The sequence below is a fragment of the Crocuta crocuta genome, unplaced genomic scaffold (assembly GCF_008692635.1).
Source record: "Crocuta crocuta isolate KB4526 unplaced genomic scaffold, BGI_CrCroc_1.0 scaffold123, whole genome shotgun sequence".
Taxonomy (NCBI): Eukaryota; Metazoa; Chordata; class Mammalia; order Carnivora; family Hyaenidae; genus Crocuta; species Crocuta crocuta.
Genome location: NW_027528865.1, coordinates 1,308,857 through 1,333,339, shown reverse-complemented (window position 1 = coordinate 1,333,339; position 24,483 = coordinate 1,308,857).

Below are 24,483 nucleotides of genomic sequence, written 5' to 3'. Positions count from 1 at the left end.
AACCGCAAGATCATGACCTAAGCGAAAGTCGGACGCTCAACCGACTAAGCCACCCAGGCGCCCCTTAATTTATTTATTTTTGAGAGAGAGAGACAGAGAGAGACAGAGAGAGAGAGCGCAAGCGAGCAGGGGAGTGTCAGGGAGAGAGGGAGACACAGAATCAGAAGCAGCTCCAGGCTCTAAGCTGTCAACACAGAGCCCGACGTGGGGCTTGAACCCACGAACTGTGTGATCATGACCTGAGCCGAAGTTGGATGCTCAACAGACTGAGCCGTCCCGGCAACCCTGTAATGTGGTTTGTAACAAGGGTCAGCTAATGAATGTGCGGTTTGAGGCTCAGCGGAGCACACAGGTGCCGACTCCCGCGGCTGCCAGGACCCCACTGGTGAAGGGGAGAAACGGCCGTGCTGGGGCATCTGAAACCCGGCTGACCAGGTCCGCGTGTCAGGCGTGGCTTCTGTGCGGAGCCACACGGGCTGCAGCGCCCACTCCGTGAGCCTGGCCCACGCATCCCTGCTGTTCGAGCCCCCGCCCGGGTCTCCGCTGTGGGGCGCCTCTCAGCCGCATCGGTGTCACCACACACCCGGCCCAAAGGCCGTCCCGGACCTCTGCTTCCTGGGCGGTTTTGTTGGGTTTAAGTGACACGTTGTGGGGACAGGAGGGGCATGGTGTCTGGGGCCTTCTTCCTAAAGAGGAGGAAGTTGAGGGTGCTTGTTCCCCAGCTGTGCGTCCTCAGGGGTGTTGTCCACGCGAGCTGGTGGGGGGAGGCTGCACCCCAACTCTCGTCCCTGCCCCAGGGGTGTGAGGATGCACCGCCATCCTGGCAGCCTCACAGATGAGTCAGAGTCACCTTCATGGAGCACACGCCAGGGACCCTGACAGAGGTTTCCAGAAATCTTCAGAAGTGAACAGCCAGGAGCCCCACCAGGAAACGCAGCCCCTCCTGGATTTGCAGAGCAGCATCTTGAGAACCACATTGCTACACTCAGGCTGGACCTAGGCTTTGTATGAATTGTAACGCACATTTATTGAGCACTTACTGCATGCCTGGTATGTTGGAGAGGGCCGGCACACGTGATGGCATTAAGCCCTCGAATAACTTCGTGAAGGGTTTACAGCTCTCACTCGTCAAGGAGGAAAAACCGGGAGCTCTGAGTAGGAAATCACTCGCCTAAACCGCACCCCCTCCCCGCCCCAGCTCCTGAGCAGCAAGGCCTCGCTGGGAACCCAGGTGGGCTGGCTCCCGAGCCTGTACTCACAGCGAAGACTCTGTGTGGCCTCCCCGCTGCAGACATGGCTTTGGAAACCACATCCAGAGGCCACTGAATTCTTCACAGACAGTCTTGCCGCCATCGTGGGGTGCTGATCCACACGCTCTGTAACGGGTTCCGACTCCCAGGCACTGTGACCACAATGAAAACAGTAGCTGGCTCGGCCTTCTTTTCTTTTTTAAAATGGGAATTGCTTTTGTCTGCATACATTCATTCTGAGCACACACTCATTTCTACCTGCATATTCTGGAAAAGCCAAGTGATGACGAAAAGCACCAAGCAAGGTACCCTGTGGAATCCTGGCGTTAAGCCATAGCTGCTCTCGTGTTTCCATGAGGCGCCTTCAGTGACCACGAACAGCAGCCACAGCAGACGCGCACGCGCACTCACACGCGATCTCCTCCACGTCATGGTCACGACTGCAGGACTGGCATGCAATTCGGAGTCTGGGCTTCCGCTCAGTGATGGTTCAGAGGGGTCTGTCCACGTCGATGGAAGCAGCCACACCCCTGAGCAGCACGGAGCCCTCCCTCCCACGGGGCCTCACCCGTGGACACATGATCTGCCTGCCTCTTCACTGTTATCCAATCTTAGCGAGAACCTCCTACAAGTATCTTCAGCCTTTGTCTGCTTGTCTCTTAAAACAAGCTCCAGAGTACTGACATTTCCAGAACAAAGATGTGCTCTTGTGTGTAAGGATGGAGCCATCTCGGCTCCGGTGTGGGGCCAGGGAGGAGCTGGGATGAGCACAGCTTCCATCCTTGTAAGGAAAGAGCCAGAAAACCCGCAAATGCATGACTTCCCCGAGTCCACCATCAGAGCAGTGAGGCTGCAAAGCCAATCCCAGAGCTGGAGAGAGCTGGGCACAGGCGGGGGGGCGAGGCCTGAGCGTTTGCTGACCTGGGCAGAGGCCATGCAGATTGGTAGGAACATTGAACGATAACTTTTTAAACAAATTGCTGAAGGAAGGAGTGGGTCAGCTGAGAGGGGGAGGCCTCGGTCTGCAGGCTGGGGGAGCCCCACCGTCCCGCTGGCTTTTCCTGTGTACAAGAAACACACTTGGAACAGCACCCGAAGCCATGAAAATTAATTCTATTATTATATTAGTGATCTTTCAGCTACGCAGTGGTAAGAGGCTCCTCCAGCATTTGGGGGGCTGCCAGTGGTAAGGCTTTGATCTTGCCCAAGTCCCCGGGGCGGCTGCAGCTCTGCCCCGGTGGTGGGTGGGCGAGGGGGTCCCACAGCCTCGTGTGGGAATCGGGACTCATCGTGGACTCTCCCCGTGTTTGTGAGAACGGAGCTCACGATTTGCGCGCACACTTTATTGGCCAAAGAAGGTTCATGACCAAGCCTGGAAGCCTGGTGTTGGGGGGGGCGGGGAAGTGGACTCAAGGTGGGGGGCGGCAGTGAAAACTCGGGAGCAGTCCGTCAGCCCCCCACAACTACTACGATCATGCGTTATCACACCCAGCAGTGCACGTCTCCACAGACCTCAATAATTCTCTTTACTTTCATTTAAAGACAGCCCTCGTTCCCCTAAGCCTTATTAGTGAGACGTACAGTTTGCATAAAACCACATTTCTCTCCTGCGTGGACTTATCCATCCAGCTGCTGGAGAAAACACACATTTCTGAACTGATTTTGCAAGGAGCTCACATCTGAGAGGCAAAATGCTAGAAAAGTTCTTTGTGACAGGGTCCGTGACCACGTGTCCCGGCTGCAGGGAGCCCACTGGGGGCCTTGACCCGACAGTTGTCCAACTGAAGAAAAACCAAGTAGAGCAGTTCCGAAGTACCGGGGGGACTCCGATCACTTGCTCACGGAGAGAATTCCCAGCTCTCTCCCCTCCTAACTCCAAGCCACACCCCTACTGAGCCAGACCCTTGATCTGCACAGAAGCCAGAAGGGTAAGCTCATTGCGCTTCAGTCCTTCAGGGAGAGAAGCTTAAGGGGAATCGGAGAGGAGCCTGTGAGTATGTGAAGTTTGGGCAGAGCAGATCCAAGACCAAAAGCGACCACAGAGGTGAATGTCGGGAGAAATAATTTCTCCTGAAAGTGTAAATCCGGAACAACAGGTAACCAGGATTTGGTTCTCCAATGTCTCAAGTGTGTCATCAAGGATTTTACGTCTTGATTCACTGACAAGGACATAATAGTGATCCTGGTGCTCAGGTTGGCCACGGTGAGGGTTTGAAGCACCAGCGTTTCTGAAAGCTGATGAGTAAGCAGCCGTTCGGTGGNTATTAGTGATCTTTCAGCTACGCAGTGGTAAGAGGCTCCTCCAGCATTTGGGGGGCTGCCAGTGGTAAGGCTTTGATCTTGCCCAAGTCCCCGGGGCGGCTGCAGCTCTGCCCCGGTGGTGGGTGGGCCAGGGGGTCCCACAGCCTCGTGTGGGAATCGGGACTCATCGTGGACTCTCCCCGTGTTTGTGAGAACGGAGCTCACGATTTGCGCGCACACTTTATTGGCCAAAGAAGGTTCATGACCAAGCCTGGAAGCCTGGTGTTGGGGGGGGCGGGGAAGTGGACTCAAGGTGGGGGGCGGCAGTGAAAACTCGGGAGCAGTCCGTCAACCCCCCACAACTACTACGATCACGCGTTATCACACCCAGCAGTGCACGTCTCCACAGACCTCAATAATTCTCTTTACTTTCATTTAAAGACAGCCCTCGTTCCCCTAAGCCTTGTTAGTGAGACGTACAGTTTGCATAAAACCACATTTCTCTCCTGCGTGGACTTATCCATCCAGCTGCTGGAGAAAACACACATTTCTGAACTGATTTTGCAAGGAGCTCACATCTGGGAGACAAAATGCTAAAAAAGATCGTTGTGACAGGGTCCGTGACCACGTGTCCCGGCTGCAGGGAGCCCACTGGGGGCCTTGACCCGACAGTTGTCCAACTGAAGAAAAACCAAGTAGAGCAGTTCCGAAGTACCGGGGGGACTCCGATCACTTGCTCACGGAGAGAATTCCCAGCTCTCTCCCCTCCTAACTCCAAGCCACACCCCTACTGAGCCAGACCCTTGATCTGCACAGAAGCCAGAAGGGTAAGCTCATTGCGCTTCAGTCCTTCAGGGAGAGAAGCTTAAGGGGAATCGGAGAGGAGCCTGTGAGTATGTGAAGTTTGAGCATCGCAGATCCAAGACCAAAAGCGAACACAGAGGTGAATGTCGGGAGAAATAATTTCTCCCAATCCCATAAATCCGGAACAACAGGTAACCAGGATTTGGTTCTCCAATGTCTCAAGTGTGTCATCAAGGATTTTACGTCTTGATTCACTGACAAGGACATAATAGTGATCCTGGTGCTCAGGTTGGCCACGGTGAGGGTTTGAAACACCAGTGTTTCTGAAAGCTGATGAGTAAGCAGCCGTTCGGTGGGTTTAATTGAATTCTGTGTAGGACTCCAGGAGCCATTGATATTCATTCTTAGTGACTATCAACTTGACCCCTACCAAATAGCCCAGACTTATGGGAAGACCATTAAAGAGTTGAGAGGCGACGCGCGCTCATCCTGTCTGAAAATTAATGGTGTTACTCAGGGGCAGCTGAAGGCTTGCTAACTTACTCCCTGAGACTGTGTGTTTGGCGTAGGATTTAATATCCGCTCTTTCATCTAAAAGCTGGGAAGATGCTGTGACCTTTAGTAACTTAGACACAACGTATTGGGTTTATACATGTATATGTACATATATATGCACATGCACATATGTAAAGTAAAATATACACACATACACACACTTGTTCTCCACCTGCCATTTTATCAGGAGCCTCCATCTGCTTCTTGAGCAAGGAGAGATAGGGTGGGGGCCACGCTTAGAGACATTTCACCTCATCTGATACAGGGGGCAAGACCTTCAAGGAGTGTAAGACCCAGAATGATGCACAGTAATCCGAACTGTACAACTGAAAGGTACCAGGATATACTAACTTCCTTCCAAGTACTTAGCTGTGCACTTTCACAAACAAAAGATAATGACTTAACTCTTAAATCATTACGACCCTTTGAAGTAGACATTGTTTGCACCTTATCAATGAGATAATGAAACTCCGAGAGGTACATTTGAGGGTGTATGTGATTCTTGCATAACTTCTCATACTGTGGGACACTGTGTTGCATGTGGACACATATCTACACACTTCATACCCAGCCTCGGGGAATGAAGTTCTTATTAAGGATGAGTTATTCATTTCGTCATTAAAGCAAGCTCGCTCACGGCTTTCTGGGACACAGGATGTTTGCTTCTTCCTGGTGCTCACCTGGCCAAGTCGTCTGTGGTCAGTTCTAAGTTTTCACTCACTCTGCACCTCCACACTGAAAGCAGCTTGGGGGAAAGACCCCAAGTCGGTGGACCGTGCAGTCCAGCGGGTTTCCACAGCCACCCCACCCCCATCCAGCGGTTCTCAGAGTGGGGTCCCCGGCCAACAGCATCTGCATCACCCACCGAATCAGACACTGGGGTTGAGACTCAGCCGCCTCGGTGTGATGTGCGTGCAAGCCTGGGGCTCCTTGTCCCCCCTTCCCTCCCAAAGGACGACGAGTCTGTGGTTTCTTTCCCCTCTTAGAAACAGTAATACCTCTGCCTCCATCCCCACTCACCGCAGAAGGCCTTGCTTCCTCCTCCATGAAGAGCCGAGGACAGTCAGGAGAGGCCTTCCACGCCTGCTGTCACCTCCCCCTGCCTGTGCAAACGGCCCCGCACCCCCCTCCCATGCTCTGCTCCAAGGCCGTCCCCCCGACCTGGCACTGGATCTCTCTCCTCTGAGATGCTCCGGGACACGGCTGCGGCCATTCGCCCATGGATCATTCGCCTATTTTTCTCCCTCCTTTGAATCATATATACATGAAGTCTATGAGTGGTATGATTCCCGCCAAAACCCAAGAAACAGACCAACATGCAGATTCCCTGGACCCCGGAACCCCTTCCAGCCCACTTGATGTTGTTTCCCACATACCGGTTTTCTCTAGCGATTGCCTACTCCTGTGGCGCGTTCCTCTCTTCCCCCGCTCTGCTGAATCCATGCCGTCAAGCTGCGCTCCCGCTCCCCACCACCCAGCTCTGTGAAGGACGGCCTCCTCCCCCACGGCTGGGCCCGGGGTCTCTTCTCATCCCCGTTTCGTCTGTCTGCGGCATCTGGCACCACTGCTCACGTTCTTGGCTCTTCACTTGGCCTCCACGACAACGGACGTTCTTGATCCTACGCTTTCCTCGCTGACATTCCTTATCTCCTGTGCTGGTTACTCCTCATTTGTTTAACCTCAGAATGTTGGACCGCCCAGAGCCCAGGGCTCAGTTCTGTTTGCTTCTTTATATTTCTACCAGGTCCCTTGGGTAGTTCTTCTCAACCTTGGCTGCACATCAGAACCACCTGGGGAGTTTTGAAAACTCTCAATGCTTCCGAGATCAATTCCATCAGAATCTCTTGGGTGGAACAGAGGCACCAGTATGTTTCCAAAGCTTCCCAGGTGACTGCTATGTGCAGTCAAGTTTGAAAACCACTTTCCTACGGGATCTTATCCTATTTATGGCCAAATCATCTATATGCTAATGGCTCCCAGTTCTAGAGTCCCGGCAAGCCCCTTTCCCTTAGGATTCAGACTCCCACTCAGCATCTGCAATGAGGTGCCTAAGATACAACTCACACTTAAAATGTCCCAACTGAACTTTTGGTCCAGCACCCAAAATTCAGCCATGGACTTCCTCATCTCAGCAGAGAGAAAGTCCATCTTTCCAGGTTCTCAGGACAAAGATGTCAACTCCCCTCTTCCTATCCCACACGCACACCTTAAGCGTAGGAAGTCCTACACTTCAGAGTACGTCCAGGATCTGACCACCCCCCACCGCCCGCACTGCTGCCACCGTGGGCCACGCCGTCACTCTCTCCTGACAGACGCTTGCAGCAAGTTCCCTCACGCTTCCCATCTGCCCTTCCACTCTCTTTCAACATGGCCAGAATGATCCTCTCAAAACTAAGTCAGTTCTTATCCGTCCTGTACACAAATAACTCCCCTGGCTTCTCATGCCACCAAGGGTAAAACCCAAGGGCACCATTTCCTCTTTAGGGACATTTTCTTGACCATCTTTGTGTCTATGGCCCATTTTGTGCCATTTTTAATCAGAGATTATCAAAACAGATGGTGGAATTGTTCCCAGCTACAAAAAAAATGTTATCTCTCTTCTACATGACAAGAAAACATTTTTAGATAGTTCTAGATCAGCATTTTCTAAACTTACTGGACCATGAAACATTTTTAAATTATAATATATTGATGGGACACCAAGAGGAATTTATGAAATATAAATGTAGGCTTAGATGAAAGCAGACAGCATCAAAAAAGTTCTCAAAGGTGAATTAATAGCTTAAAGAAATGATAAAAATTTTATTCATATTCACTTTGCTTTAATACAGCACAGAACACAAATTGGGGAAAACTGCTTGTGTGTAAGTTAATGAGAATAAAATATATGAACATAAAGCAATTTTTTACACCATGCATTTTTGTTATGAGAGAAGACACGCTCTTGAATAGTGATTTGGGGGGTCGATTGTAAAACACACAGCTGCTTAAAAGTAGGGATGACTCTGCTGAGTCTTTTCCCGTATGAGGTCCGAGGTCAGATCTAGTTCCACATTTTGTTTAATTAGAGCGGGATACGAGCATTCTGCTTCTCTGGGCACGACACACATGGACTCTACAAAAATGAAGACTATTCTTCCCGCGCTGTGGGACCAGCTGAACCAGGCTCCCGCAAGGGTCATCCCCTTGGATGTTGCCTCTTCATTGATCCGCTCGTGGTATTTTGGAAACTGAATCAGGGCGAGCTGCACCTAGGAGCTCTCACTTGAAAAGTTCCGGAGAGTTTGAGAACCTCACGAATTTTTGTGTTTGTTACCATTGCAGTGGTTTTGATAAAACTGCCTCCCTCCAGCCACGGGTCTGTGGGGAACCAATTTGTGCGGTATAAATATTTCAGACTCCATAAATGTTGAATAATGCCACAAACACATGTTGAAATATTCAGGCGAAATACACAACACAGAGCCGCGGCCCATCCGCAGCCACGTCAGCTGAAGGGCAACCAGCAAGTGCTGGCTGGACTCCACGAGGTGGCGTCTTAGGCGGGTGGGAGGGGTGAGGTGTGGTGGCTCTGAGTCAGGATGCCCTGGCCACATCGTGGTTCTGCCACTTGGTGGCTGCCCCCCGGGGCACATCTCTGGACCTCAGCTATTTTATCTGTAAAATGGGCACAGTAGTTCTGAAGGATTTAAATAAAGATTGAATGTCTGGAGCATTAGAGGACTCGCACATTTGTGAGCATTAGATTATCTTTCTAAGATAGATTCTCGGGTCGTGATAGGAACAATTATGTTTGGTGTCTTCATACAAATGTCTATTAAATGTATTTTTAAAAAATGAAAGTTAAAAGCATGACCCTCCCTTCCTCAAAAAGTTAAAAATAGAACTAACCTGCAATCCAGCAATCGCACTACTCGGAATGTACCCAAAGTACACTAATTAGTACAAAAACACTAATTCAAAGGGACACATGCACCCTGATGTTTAATTTTTTTCTCAATTTTTATTTTGAGAGAGAGAGTGGAGGAGAGGCAGAGAGAGATGGGGAAGAGGATCCAATGTGGACTCTGGGCTGACAGCAGCGAGCCTGATGGGGCTCAAACTCACGAACCACAAGATCGTGAGCTGAGCCAAAGTCGGATGCTCAGTTGACTGAGCCACCCACCTGCCCCTGCACCTTGATGTTTATAACATCATTATCTATAATAGCCAAATATGGAAACAGGTGGAATATGGAATATGCAATATGGAAACGATGTGGTGTATATGTATGTACGTATGTATCCATACATGGATACACAATGAAATATTACTCAGCCGTGGAAAAGAATGAAATCTTGTTACCTGCAACAGCAGGCTTAGAACTAGAGAGTATAATGCTAAGCAAAGTCAGTCAGTCAGAGAAAGTCAAATACCATAGGATTTTAGTCATATGTGGAATTTAACAAACAAAGCAAATGAACAAAAGAAAAAAAGAGAGAAAGAGACTAACCAAGAAACAGACACTTAACTACAGAGAACAGGCCTGTGGTTACCAGAGGGGAGGTGGGCCAGAGGATGGGGGAAGCGGGTGGTGGGGGTGAAGGAGCGCACCTGTTGCGAGGAGCACCGGGTGCTGCAAGGAAGGTTTGACTCACTATCTTGTACACCTGAAACTAACATCACACTGTATGTTAACTGACTAGAATTTAAATAAAAACTTTAAAAAAAAAGAAGTATGACCCTCCCACTGCTCCCAAGCACCGGTTATGAATATGTTCCCTGGGTCGTATCTGGGGAGTTACTATCTTGAAGCAGCTGCTATAGTTAGACTTTTCTCTTATCCTTGGACACATATTAAGCCGTCCACTGGACGTTTCTCTGGCAACAGTGATAATAATAAGAACCGTTTATTGAACACTTTTGGTTTTGCCCGTGGGTTGGGGTGTCGGCTTCTGGTTCCCAAGCCAGTCCTGCAATGCAGCCATCACAGCTCCATCCTCTGAGTGAGCAAACTGCGCAGCAGGGACAGTAGTGGGATCCTGGGCCCCCGGGGCTGCCGGGCGGGGAGCCCGGAAGAAGCCCAGACTGTCCCGCTGTAACCCGGCACCCCCCTCTGCCCCGCACCCCCGGGTATTTAGAAGACTGTAAACAACAAGGCGTGAGGCACACTGAGAAGCAATATGGACGGAGAGGGTGCTCATTTGGGAAGGACTGAGGTTTCACCAAAGAAGAGAGTCCGTCATGGTTGGGGGCAGGGGGTGTCAGGTCTGGAGCACCCCGGGGCTCCCGATCGCCCTGATCCACCTCCTATTCAGCCCGGGGCTCTTGCTTCTCCTGGGGAGGAGACAGCACCCCCTGTGGACCGGGAGAAGGGAAAAGACCCCGGGCTGGAGGGACTTGCCAAGGGTCTCCCGGAGGGAAATCCCAAGTGCCGGACACCGTCTGGGGGACAGTGAACCCCGAGACCTTTCATAGATGCTTCACCCTCCTGGTTGCTCCTGACTCCGGGCATCCATGAGGCTCCAGAAGCTGTGAATCCGGACTCTCTTCCCCTCCAGCCCTCACCGAATTCATTGACCCGCTTTAGCACATCAAACTTAAACGCATCAGGGTTCAAAACCACAGAATCTGCCTGTGGTTCCTACGCCCAAACAACGCCCGCCCCGTCACGTCACGCAGCGACAGAGGACCCAGCCAGCTCTGGCTGACTCACAGGCTTAGTCACCTTGTCTCCGCGCCTCCCCCACCCCACCCCACGGCTCAGCTCCTGGGCGAACAGGCAGGAGAAGCCAGAAGGAGCACCTCCCGGGGGGCAGTTCATGAGGGAGACGGTGGATTCGTGCCTGCCGGGAACACCTCCACATTTGTTTAAAGTTTCTTCCCCCAGGAATACAAATATTTAGATACACACAGACACCAAAAAGTGAAATAAAAACCACACGTAATCTCATCTCTTGTAAATGCTATGGACCTTCAGACTGGAATGGATCTGCCCATAAGTATAGTTCCATTGTCTGTTTAAAGGAAAACAAAACATCGTGTGCATTTCCATGTAGTACTTAGTGCTTATACGACTCCTTCTCACGAGTCACTGTGTGCAGTAGAGTAGATAACGTGAAGCCGTAATGTGGTTCACTAACTTCTGCGTAACGGGCATTCACGTTGTTTCCATGCGTTTATATTATAAATAACAACACACTGAACATCTCTTAATGCCAGTATTTGTACCTATGTATATTTCTATAATTATTCCTTAGAAGTCAATCTTAGAAGTCAAATTTCTGGGTTGAAAGGTATGGATCTTTTCAAAGGTTTTTAATTGGCATTTCTAAATACCTCAGCGGAAATATTGTACCAATTCAGTTTTTCACAAAGAATTGTTAAGTGTGCCTCTTCTGATGTCAGCTTCTTAAGCGTACACTTTAGTTTTTAATCTTAGGACAACAATATATTTTTAATTTTTTTAATTCTTTTTTTTAAGTTTACGATTTAAGAAAATTTTTAATGTTTATTTATTTTTGAGAAAAAGAGAGAGAGAGACAGATAGAATGCAAGCAGCAGAGGGTCAGAGAGAGAGGGAGACACAGAACCTGAAGCAGCTCCGGGCTCTGAGCTGTCAGCACAGAGCTCAACGCAGGGCTCCATCCCACAGACCACAAGATCATGAACTGAGCTGAAGTTGGACACTTAACCAACTGAGCCACCCAGGTGCCCCAGGTCAATAATATTTTTTAAACATATTAGTTTATGATATTTTATATAGTTTTAAATAATGGTGTTGCAGATTATTCTTGTATGTTTAAGAACCACACTGACACTTTCTGAATTATTAGTAACAGCCCATTGACAGCTCTCCATGAGTTTACTTATGTTTCAATGTATACAATAAAATTAAGGCTCAGCTTGGAAAACCTGAACAATAGGAAATGTAGAGAAGAAGATGTATTCTTTCTGCATCTTCTGCTCTCACCTGTTTTTCACTCCGAGCAAGGAAATGCTATTAGAACACTACTTTGGGTTCTTCTAGATGGTTTCCCAGTGACTGGTGGCTGGGTTCAGGCAAGCGCACTGAATGCTCTGAGACATATCAGTAAAATTGTCCCTCAAATGTGCACCTTCTCACCAAGGTGCTGGACGCTGCCTTCCTTCAGCCTCCTACCCGCACCAGATGGCTTCAGTCTTTATTTTCTATTTGCAACATGATGAACCCAACTTGCTGTTTGGGTCTATGAGTCCCTGATTAATTCTTCACATTTACGGAACATTCCATTTCTTCTCTGAACGTCCTTTCCAGATCCTATACCCATGTGGTATTAAGTAGAAACCATGGGGGAGAAGGCAGGTGGGTGGACAGTTATTTTTAACAAAAAAAGTCAGATGGAGATAAATACTAGAAGGGGATAGTGTGTTTGTGAGTGTGTGTTCCTTACTTTCCATTCACTTACATATGTATAATTTAATATAAGATATTAAATTATTTAATAAGTAACAACAAATCATATATATTTTCTAAGTTTATTTATTTATCTTGAGAGGGTGAGCAGGCAGGGGACGAACAGAGAGAAAGGGAGAGGATCCCAGGCAGACACAGAGCTATCTGCATGGGGCCTGATGTGGGGTTTGAACTCATAAACTGTGAGCCAAGTTGAAACCAAGAATCAGGTGCTGAATGGACTGAGCCACCCAGGTACCCCTTATATATAAGTTAATGGAACATAAAGAATGTAATGAACATACATATATTTAAATGCTTATTTACTCATTTACTTTTGTTTTTTTGGTGGGGGGAGAATGTGAGCAGGGGAGGGATAAAGAGGCAGGGAGAGTGAGAATCCCAAGCCCGACATGGGGCTCAAACTCATGAACTGTGAGATCATGACCTGAGCCAAAATCAAGAGTCAGATGCTTAACTGACTGAACCACCCAGGTGCCCGGAACATACATACATATATTTAATTCTAATTTCTTTCATTACAGTAATTTAAATTATAAATAGATGCATAGTTTATATAATATTGCACCTCTAATGTGCGTATGTGTACACACACACACACACACACACACACACGCACGTAAATGATGTCTGTTTCTTTGAATGGGGTGGAGCACTTGTCTGGCCGAACGGCCAGGGATGAGGCAGAGCTGGAAGGAGAGCCTGAGGAGCCCTGCCTGCCTGTGGGAACCACACTGACTCTGGATCTTCTCCAGGGTCCACTATGTGCGCAACCCTGCCCTGGGCACTGGGGTACCACAGCGAGGCGCCCTGTCCAGTGTTCCAAGCCCTGAGGGCTTCAGGACTCGCTGACCGCAACACTGCAGGAGACTTGGCCACGCCCAGAGACAGGCAGTGAGGGAAGGAGGGTGGGCGCTTCCGGGGCCTGGAGAGAGCCCCGGGGCCCATTTCTCTCTGACTGGACACAGAGCTCTTGGAAACACGGAGAAGCCCAAACGCTGAGCAGAGGCTCAGGTGCTCTGGCTACTTCCACATGCGTGCTCTGCGTGGACTCGGGGACAGCCAAGGTGAGTCCTGATGCTGCGACACTGGGACAGGCTATTGAAGGACATGTGGTTGCCATGTTCTCCACTGGAGATGGCTTTGCACCCCAGGGCCATCTGGAGATATCTGGGGATAGTTTTTGTGGTCACAACTGCCAGGCAGGTGCTACTGGCATCCAGCACACCGTGGCCAAGGATGCTGCAGAACATCCCAGAGCACTGAGGACAGTCCCCGCAGCTGAGGACAGTCCCCTGCAACTNCTCATTTACTTTTGTTTTTTTGGTGGGGGGAGAATGTGAGCAGGGGAGGGATAAAGAGGCAGGGAGAGTGAGAATCCCAAGCCCGACATGGGGCTCAAACTCATGAACTGTGAGATCATGACCTGAGCCAAAATCAAGAGTCAGATGCTTAACTGACTGAACCACCCAGGTGCCCGGAACATACATACATATATTTAATTCTAATTTCTTTCATTACAGTAATTTAAATTATAAACAGATGCATAGTTTATATAATATTGCACCTCTAAGGTGCGTATGTGTACACACACACACACACACGCACGTAAATGATGTCTGTTTCTTTGAATGGGGTGGAGCACTTGTCTGGCCGAACGGCCAGGGATGAGGCAGAGCTGGAAGGAGAGCCTGAGGAGCCCTGCCTGCCTGTGGGAACCACACTGACTCTGGATCTTCTCCAGGGTCCACTATGTGCGCAACCCTGCCCTGGGCACTGGGGTACCACAGCGAGGCGCCCTGTCCAGTGTTCCAGGCCCTGAGGGCTTCAGGACTCTCTGACCGCAACACTGCAGGAGACTTGGCCACGCCCAGAGACAGGCAGTGAGGGAAGGAGGGCGGGCGCTTCCGGGGCCTGGAGAGAGCGCCGGGGCCCATTTCTCTCTGACTGGACACAGAGCTCTTGGAAACACGGAGAAGCCCAAACGCTGAGCAGAGGCTCAGGTGCTCTGGCTACTTCCACATGCGTGCTCTGCGTGGACTCGGGGACAGCCAAGGTGAGTCCTGATGCTGCGACACTGGGATAGGCTATTGAAGGACATGTGGTTGCCATGTTCTTCTCCACTGGAGATGGCTTTGCACCCCAGGGCCATCTGGAGATATCTGGGGATAGTTTTTGTGGTCACAACTGCCAGGCAGGTGCTACTGGCATCCAGCACACCGTGGCCAAGGATGCTGCAGAACATCCCAGAGCACTGAGGACAGTCCCCGCAGCTGAGGACAGTCCCCTGCAACTGAGGATGGCCCCCTGCAGCTGAGGACAGCTCCCTGCAGCCAAGGACAGTCCCCTGCAACAGATTTACTGACCCACAATGCCAGCGGTGTCAAGGTCGAGAACCCCTGGCCCAGGCAGAGAGAAGCTGTCATGCTCTGGGCTCAGATGTCAGCTGTCAGCCTACGTGGCCCCAGACGGAGCTCGTCTTTGTCAAGGAGTGCTGCACTGGGGTAGCCACATGCCACACTTAGGGGGGACAGAATAGGTGCTTTCTGGGTGCTTCATCTAGAATCTCCTTATCACAGACTTTGTTCTGCAACTCAGGGCACATTAGTTCACACAGATAATGAAAAAGGGCGCCATTCACTTCATCCAGCCCTTTCTCAAAACATTTACAATTGCAAATCTGATGGTACCTGAATTGCTATACAAATTCAGCTCAGCCTGACTGGTGTCATTATAGAACTGAGGTGACTGGGGCACCTGGGTGGCTCAGTAGGTTGAGTGTCCAACTTCGGTTCAGGTCATGATCTCACGGTTCGTGGGTTCAAGCCCCGCATCGGGCTCTGTGCTGACAGCTCAGAGCCTGGAGCCTGCTTCTGATTCTGTGTCTCCCTTTCTCTGTCCCTCCTCCACTTGTGCTCTGTCTCCCTGTGTCTCTCAAAAAGAAATAAACATAAAAAAAATTTTTAAAAAATACTGAGGTGATGTCTTGGATCTTTAATCACCAAGAAATTCCATAATCCTAACATGTAGGAAGAATTCCTCCCATGACAATGGACAGTGTCAGCAATCTATAAATGATCGGTGCCTCCGTTCCACGCTGAAGGTCTAGCTGCCACTCCAGACGGCAATGGTGGTGCCACGTGCAGTGGGATCCATATTTACTGAAGTATTCTTAGCATTGATTTCCTTCTTTTCCTTCTTTTTCCCCTTCCAAGCTATAACAAATGAACACTTGTCACTTACACGGAGTGGAGAGATTAATTTTGTTTCAAGGAAGCATGCACGTCTCCTTATGAGATACCAGCCTATCCCACTTCTGCAAAGACATGGTTATGTAAAATGTAATGAAAAACTTCCATTAGATTTGCAAAAAACACACACGTGAAAATCTTGGTGAATGTGACCAAACAAGATGAAGGAGCTCAATAAGAAAATTCAAAACATCCATTTCTTACCTTGTTCATTCAGCACATACAGTTAGTAAGCACTTTCCATGTGTATTTAGGAACCTGCATTTTATATATTACAAGGTGTGCATTTTTATAACAATCGCATTTATCACTTTCCGAAATCATCACTGTGGAGATTACTTACGAGTAATGTCTTGCAAGAGGCCATTTTAAACCCTGTTTACTCCAGATTCCATGTGCAAATGTTCTCAGGGCTGTGGAGACAGAGCCACCGGGTAAGAAGGTGCATCCCAAATGGGCACTGAGGTGGCAAGGCTAAGTCACCCCTGGGTTGCCACATGCAGAGATCAGAACGGGATGGACAAGAAAAGGAATGCATAGCAAGTAAGATTCTTAGCCCCTGAGCTCAGGTGTGCAAGAGGGACAAACCCTTTGTTTAGTATTTACCTTGTTTCCAGCCTCTCTGTGCCGCCTTTTCCTCCATGACAGTCACCACGCGGCTCAGTCTTCACCCTGGAGTGTGGGCTTTCCACTGCCTTCCCCACCCACCCACATGGAAGCACAGAGGGGTCCGCCGTGCTCGCCATCCAAGCACTCACTGTTCGAGGACACAAAGTCCTTGATGAAGATAAGACGTGGTTGCTTGAGTTGAATGTCAGGGTTCAAATCCTCCCTTGACCAACTACTAGTTGTGTGGTCTATAAAATGGAGATTCAACAATGGTAACTTCTTTCAAAAACTGTTGTCAGGATTAAATCAAGTGCTGCACAGGAAATGCACGGCCACAGTGTCGGGGCTCAAACATGCACAGAAGCAAGGGTCCTGGACCTAAACGCCAACCTCGCTGAGCCCACAGACAACACTGCCGCCTCGCATGGCCTCCTCCCCAGAGCGCTGGCCCAGGCTGCTCTGAGCCTCCAAGGCCTCCTCCCTGCCCTGCAGCACCCTTCCATCTGGTCTGTCCTTTCCCTGCGGGCACCTCGACCCTTCGTATCTAGTAAAATGTCTCAAGGATTTATTCTCTTTCAAGAGAAGTGCAGAGCTGGCATCTTCTAGCACCTTCTCTCTCTCTCTCTCTCTTTCTCTCTCTCTCTCTTTTTCAGATCCACGGGCATTTCCAAGCCTGGAAAAGAGCATGGGTCTGGTTTTAGACCAAGCTGGATCCAGAGACCCCACTGGCTGTACCAGGATTTGCGCTGCCCCAGGCTCTTCCGTAAAGGGCTGGCTGACACTCGAACAGGCTGCCCGCTCCTGCTGGGGAGGTGAACAGCCGCAGAGCAGTCGCAGGGAACGCCGTAAACCGTGCCCACAACCTCTGAGGTCTGTCTCGGTGTGCACTGCACCTGAGCAGGCGAGGGGAGAGGAGGGTCAGATGTTTTCTACTGAAACATTCCCTCCCATGCGGGCTGAAAAAGAATGAATCCAAAGGCAGCAAGAAAACCCAAGGTGCAGAGTCAGGCAGAATGTTCCAGAACAAAATCCTCACCATTCTGTCACTGCTTGCAAGGAGCTGACATCATGCAGGACTGAGATGGAAGCAGCAGGTGTCTAGCGGGGGAAGACCTGCCTAGACCAGACTCCATCCCCCCGAGAGAGCAGCCTCCTCTTTCTGAGTCTCAGTGACAGCCATCCTCTGTCACTATCAAAACCATCCTGCTCGGAGAAGCTTTCACCACTCTCTAGTGTTAGGGAAACTGAGCCCTGAGGGGAGGGGAACCCAGAAGCTGGCCCAGAGTCGTCACTGATGGGAGACCGGTGTGTTAGCCCAAGCTGTGCAGAGGGTGACAGAAGAGTTTGAGCACCACTTCGTAGTGTCAGTAAGACTCATGAACTGGTTCCCGGGTCTGGTGCCTTACAACCCTGCCTCCCGGGCTGCTCATGGCCGAAACCGGTGAGGACCACGCTGCGTACCACAGCAGGTGGCTGTAGCGATGGTCCTATTTACCCTGTCGTTTCCAAGAGGCACTGTTCTCGAGTCTAATGACCCCAGCGGGCCGTAGTTCATAATTCATTAGCGCCATGTTTCTCTGTTCCAGCGTCTTGCTGCCTCCACCCCGAAACTGGGAACAAAGGCCTGCGGCACAAGCAGTGAGGAGGGGGGGAATGGAATGCTCTCACTGAAGGGGCCTCTGGTGGGCAGCCATGGTCCAGCCGCCGGGGCCTCATTCCCCTGAGCTGCTCCTCCACACCCCCCCTCCCCCAGCCCCTTGGGCCCCTCCTGAACTGCCCTGGCCTTCCAACTTGTTCTTCCTCCCAGCTCCAACCCACGGCCACGGGCAACTGGTTTAGAAGTGGATGTTGGACACCAGCTAAGACAACGAGGGTCCTTCCTGTGGCTCATGAACCAGAGAAGAGGCCATCTCCCTCCTGTGACTGAGTATCAGGCACGTTAACATCTGCGATCAACTGGTGGCCACATTCCCTCCCATGTGGGCTGAAAAAGAATGGATCCAAAGGCGGCAAGAAACCATGAAGGGGAGCACGTCTTGCCTCTGAATCTTCGGCTCCACCTGCTCCTAAAATCCAGCTATTTCCCTCCTTCCCCGTCCCTCCATTGCCCGCATGGACCGTGAACCAGTACACGCTCTTTTCCGATTAGCTGGTTGGAGATGAGTTACTGTTACTTGCAACTAAAAAGTCTTAGCGAACAGAGAGCATTTTCTAGAGTTGCCCATCTTCTAGATGTCAGCTCCCTGTCTACCCTATTTGTTTGTAAGCCCAATGCTTATAAATTACATTTCCTTCTTTTTAAAAATTTTTTAATGTTTATTTATTTTTGAGAGATAGAGAGGTCAGGAGAGAGCAGGGGAGGGTCAGAGAGAGAGGGAGAAACAGAATCTCAAGCAGGCCCCAGGCTCTGAGCCGTGAGCACAGAGCCCAACGCGGGGCTCGAACCCACGAACCATGAGATCATGACCTGAGCCGAAGCTGGACACTTAACCCACTGAGTCCCCCAGGCGCCCCTGTAGATTGCATTTCCATAAGTAGACATAATTTCAAGCCTGAATGGACCGGACCGAAGCATCAGTCTGCAGCCCAAGGACAAAGACAACAGTTGAATGTGCCTCTGTAATCTCAACTCCCTGAAATCAAGCCGGCTCATTCACCTGCTCACCACACATTCATTTACAAAACTCTCGTTCAGTACTTCCTACCAGCAGAGCTGCTGTCATGACTACAGAGATGATAGAGAGAGACCAGGGCAGGACTGACCCTGAAGGAGCTGACGATAAGACATGAAGGAGCATAACCGTGCCCCAGGAGGAGAGGACATGTGTCACAGCAGAGGCACAGAGGTGGACCCTCGGGAGTTCAGAGGTAGCACGTAGCAGGTACTACTCCTGACTCAGGGAAGATGTCACGGGTAAGATTTAACGTTGTCTGGATGACAGCTAAGCTAAGAGGGGGGTCTGAGGGCGTACATTCCACGTGGGGGGAGAGCACCGTTAGCATTCTCTTCTCGCTTGAGTCATACGCCAACAAAGAGCTAGACAGAAGCCCGGCAGCTGCCGAGAAAGAAGGCCACCTTCCTCCCAGAAGCCCAGCAGGCCTGTTACTGGCCACCCCTGAATTCAGCAGACCTGCCAGTCTGGTCACAGGCACAGCTGATGCTCGCAGCCCCTTCAGAGGGACAGACGGGTTTAGTGCCTGGCAAAGATCCAGGCGACTGCTGGGTCACAAGGCAGACAGTGAGAGCGAAGGAAGGTGCTATCAACGATCGGCGTGAAACAGCAACTGAAAATCAAGACTACTCTGGGCAAACAGAGTAGGCCAGAACCTTCTTGCTGCAGACAGGGAGCCAAACTACAAAGGGCAAAGGAGGCTGGCTGAGTGTGCTCAGCTCCTTCCCCTGGCTCACTGGCCAGAAAGCCCCGCTCCCCCGAGGACACATAGTGGAAAAAGACCAAAGGGCCTAGACAGCTCCCTTCTAGGTAAGCATCCAGACTGTAGCATACATGATCTACTCGGCATGACTTTTGAGAAGGGAATGGCATATTTATGGCCACGCACAGTGAACGGCTACGGCAGGCACCCAACTTGCCCAAACACACGGGTGCCTACATGGATCGCTCACCTACTGCGTGGCATCCTGTAGAACAGCTTCACATGACTTTGTGCATTCATCTAATGCCGTGAGCAACCCTGCTGACCAGGGTCCCCGTCACTGCTGCTGACGGATAAGGAAAGAGGCTCAGAGACAAGGGTGACTTGCTCAGGAGGACCGAGCTGCCACAAGGACAGAGCTGGATCTGAACCCAAGATTCAGCCTCTGTAATCCATGGGCTGGCCGCCTCCTCCACTGAGCCTGGCCTCCCTCAGACCGCCCTGGCTGTGGCATGATGAAAACATTCAGAAGGGAAAGAAGGCCCGGAGGCCTAGACAGGTGTTTGAGCAAGAGCCACATGCGCCTTTGTGTTACTCAGGACTTCGCTCGATTTCAGAGGGAGGCAAAGCAGAACATGGCCCCACACACCACGCAGGGCAGCGCTCACCTCGCCTTAATTACAGGTAGTCAGCATGGACTCACCAAAGGAAAGCCACACTTGGTCGATCTGATAGAATTTTTCAAGGAAGCAGCACAAAGAGTCAACAGGAGAAAGCCTGGCTATAATTTACTTGGACGTCAAGAAAGTGTTTGATATAGTGGCTCAAAAAAAGACTAATATTCTAGGTCAGCAAGTATGCAATGGTGAGGGAGCTGCCTGAATGGGTAAGGAACTTGTCAAGATATTCAAGATAGAGAGGATAAGAGCCGGTGCAAACAGCTCAGCGAAGGGAAGACGTGACGACCGGAATTCTGCAGACACCAGCGCTCTGGCGGGTTTTGTTCATTTCCTGATGGTTCCGTTAGCGATGGTGGAGTTAAGAGAAGTCCAGTTGGCTTTTTCTGAGGGCCTCAAGCCTTAACTTTAAATTCTTTAGTCCGAGAGATAGTCCAGAGGTACGCACGGGTCAGGAAGAAGTTTTATTTGGCAGCTGGAGCTGAGACAGCAATTTTCACAGAAGTTGCCAGAGTGAATTGAGATTCTTCTGAGGATTTAAAATGGTCTGAGCCTGAGAATGTTAGTGCTTGGGTTTCTGCCCCCAGCATTTTTCTGCCTCCCTGGCAATCGCTTTGCAACATCTCTCTCTGAGGATCCGTGCCCTCTCCGCCCTCAGCGCTCACCCATGGGAGGTTTTTATACTCACCCCTAAACGTGGGGTGCAGAACTCCAGCCTGATCTGCTCACCTGCGGCCCCTAAGGGGACGGCGCTCAGGCCAGGGGGCACACACCACCCGAGACTTCCCAGTCGGGGTGCACCTCATCCCCGGCTTGGAGACGGCTATGACAGACCCTCCTGCTGGGGAGCCCCCAGGAGACAGGTAGCCGTCACCTGGGGACATCAGTCCTCGGGCTCTGTGCAGCTGGGAGGCAGGCTGGGCCACGCAGCCTCTCTCAGGAAAAGGCAGCACGAAGAACTCTGAGTGAAGCAAACACCCCCACCCCCAAATCCCACGGCTTATGCATTACCGTCAGGTCTCCACACATGGACCCTTTGTTCCAGAGCTTACCCTATAAAACCGTAAAACAGAGCAGCTCTGACTCCACCAGCAGCGACAGCCTCTGATGGTCCCGGCCTGAGAAACTTGTGGCCCTAATGGGGCTCCATGACACAGCCCAAGTTCTCCCAGGGAGACTTAGGGATCCTGCCCAGACCCACACGCCCATTTCATGTTAGAGGAAACGGAAGCCGATAGAGGGTCCTGTCCATGAACCTATAAAATCCTGTGTCAGGGCAGTAACTTGATTTGATCACCTAGTATAAGTTGGGTTGTGTCCCAGGCATACTATATGCCTGATCGGTTTGTCATCATCATCCTCACCACTGTCTTCAACAGCCATGCTCTTAGGGCATGCTGGACGCCGTGCTGACTACCTCACTAGAGTGTCCATGTGGCTTCCTCGTGAAGTCATCGTAAATGTGAGCTGCTGTCATCAGCACCGTTTATATATGGGCAGTAATCCTATACTCGTTTGGTCAACAGCTATTGTTTTGTGCCTATAATATGGCAGTGCCTGTGCTAACGTGCTGAGGAAACAGTGTCTGGAAACATAGTGCTCTCCTTCCTCCGTGGAGGGTGGGGCCAGTGTGGCCAGGAAGGGGCTTCTGGCTGGTGATGGGGAGAGAGGCAGGGACAGACTATCCAGGGTCATAAATGAAGCTGTCAGGAACTTCATTCTCTATCTCACTGGCTACAGAGGATCATTTATGGATTTTCTTTAGGAGGAAGAGGTGATGAGTCTTGCATTTTAAAAGAACCATTTGGAATAATGTGGGGTTACAGAGATTAAAAGCAACAGATAGATTTGGGAAATACTTGGAGGTAAAACTTAAGATGTAGGAAGCTTGGATTAAGGAGGATGAAGAAGAAGGATGCCAAGGATGACGGCTGGGGCTTGAATCAACGCACTGAGGGGAGCGCGGTGCTAGGCACCGAGACAGGACCACGGACAGAGACCCGGCGCGAAGACCAGGGGTTCAGTTCAGGTTACACTGAATTTGAGAAGTATTTGGAATGTACACTGCTGAGTGTTAGGTTGGGCTGGGCGGTTATCTGGGAGCCTTTGGCTTATAGACAGCGATTTGAAGGAATGAAGCGGAAGAGACCCTCCAGGGGAGAATAAAGAGTGAGAGTCAGAAAAATAAAAATAAAGACAAATAAAGAATAGAGTAAGGACAGAGCCTTGAGAATGCCCACATCGGCAAACCAGGTAGCCAAGGACAAGGAAGGCAGATCTGAGAGGGGGTGTCGATGCTGGGGGGCGGGGGGAACATGGCGACGCAGGCAGAAAGCGGCATGCCAGTCAGGTCCCGGTCAGCAGTGAGTGGAGGCAGCTCAAGTGGTGGCGGAATGAGGGTGTGGCTGGCGTGGGCAAGGATGTGGCCAAAGGGAGTTTGGGTTCCGTTTATGAAGATGGGAGAGAAGCACATTTATAAGCTGGAAGGGAGGGTGGCCCCCGAGAGACAGGTTATGGGAGGGAAGAAAGTGTAATTGAAAACCTAAGTGCCACAGGCCAACGTGGGATTCAGAACCAAGACGGGAGAGTAGACCTCCATCCGTGGAGGATCAGCTCCTCCGCCAGGAAAAGGGAGACAGCAGGGCTGGTTCAAGGGCACAGCCTCGTTCTCCGGTCGGTGTCTCACCGCATCACACTCCCTTAGTCACATCCATTCTCACTTCTTCCAACAGCTCCATGACTTTGAGTGCCAACAGCGCTCAACAACATAACGCAGGTGACCCTTGTGGGCGTAGCTGCTGGTCAGCCGGGGTCTTGGGTGCCTGATCCGATTTACCACAACACATTCAGGTAGTTGCCCCATGAATGCTGGTTGGGGTCTCCGACTCCCTGGAGATGCTCTTAAAGATTTGGATTTCCAGGGCCCAGACTTAGGGGCTGGTAGTGCAGGAGGTAAACAGGTGGGCCAAGCGAGGCTGACTTCTATACCGTCTCCGTGTTTTGTAAGGTGTTTGGTCAGGTTTGGGAACAATGGAGTTAAGACATTATTGATCGTATGTGGTGTTTGGTGTGGGTTCCTGGGTGGCCCGGTCGATACAGATAGAATAATCGACAGTCTCCGTCCTATGCCCAGGATTCCCAGGTGTCTACAGACATTGATTTGTCACAGGATCCTGGGCTGATTGTTAGCTGGTGGGACTCAGCCTTTGCTGCTCACCGGGCTCGCTGTGGGGAGGACGATTTCAGCAGCGGAATCCGCACGGAGCTGAATCTGGCCAGTGGATCTGAGTGTCTGGGTGAGGGACTACTACTTTGCAACAGCTTTCCTGGGACATAATTTACATACCACACAGCTCATCTGCTGTGAGTATATAATTTAGTGGTTTTCGTGTTTACATAATTACATTTTCAACATCTCGAAAAGTTTCCGAGCTAATTCTAGTGCATAGCCAGGCTTGAGACCTGCAATAAAAAAAAAAAAATAAATAAAATAAAAATCACTCACTGAGATATGCTTAAAACAACCATAAGCTGCAAGCATGGTGGTCAAGTTAAGGTCCAATGGATCCTGTTCTGAACCAGATCTGAATGTTTCTGAAGCCATGGCTGCTGGAAAAGGACTGATAGAAGGTTATATGTAAATCATGTAGGAAAACACAAGGTCAATTTCAAAGTGCCTATGTCACCACATCCATTCATTCATTCAAATGATACGTAACCAATAGATATTGATCACCCGCTCTGTACCAACCACTGTCATAGGTGCCAGAGGTTCAGGGAAGAGGCAGGAAAGGAGTAGGTTCAGGGCCCCTTGGACTTAACAGAAGTAGGAATCACGACTCCACGTTTCCTTATCCTCTGATAGAACCCACCGTGCACACAGGGAATCAAAATACACAGGCCACTAGCATGTAAAGCTACCATGGGATTTTTGAATTGTTACAAATTCACCGGTGCTTTGTATGGTCACTGAGGCCCACAAGCGATGCAGAGATGGACCTGCGGCGTTGAAACCTCGGGGCAGAGCCTGTGAATCTGGTGGTGGACATCCATGCACCCAGTTAGGCAAATGGCTAAACCCGGAGAGGTCAGAAGCAGGAGCAGACAGCGGTGCCGTGTGGCTTGCGATTTTCTTCGCAAACTCATGGGGAACGTGAAGGGGGAGCGTGTGCCTGGGCCAGGAGAGGGGGCTGCGGGGCTCAGGGCGCTACAGGTGGGGATGGCCTCCGAGCACCCTCAGGTGCAGGGACGCACGCCGTGAGTCGCTCCAGCCCCAACGGGCAGCT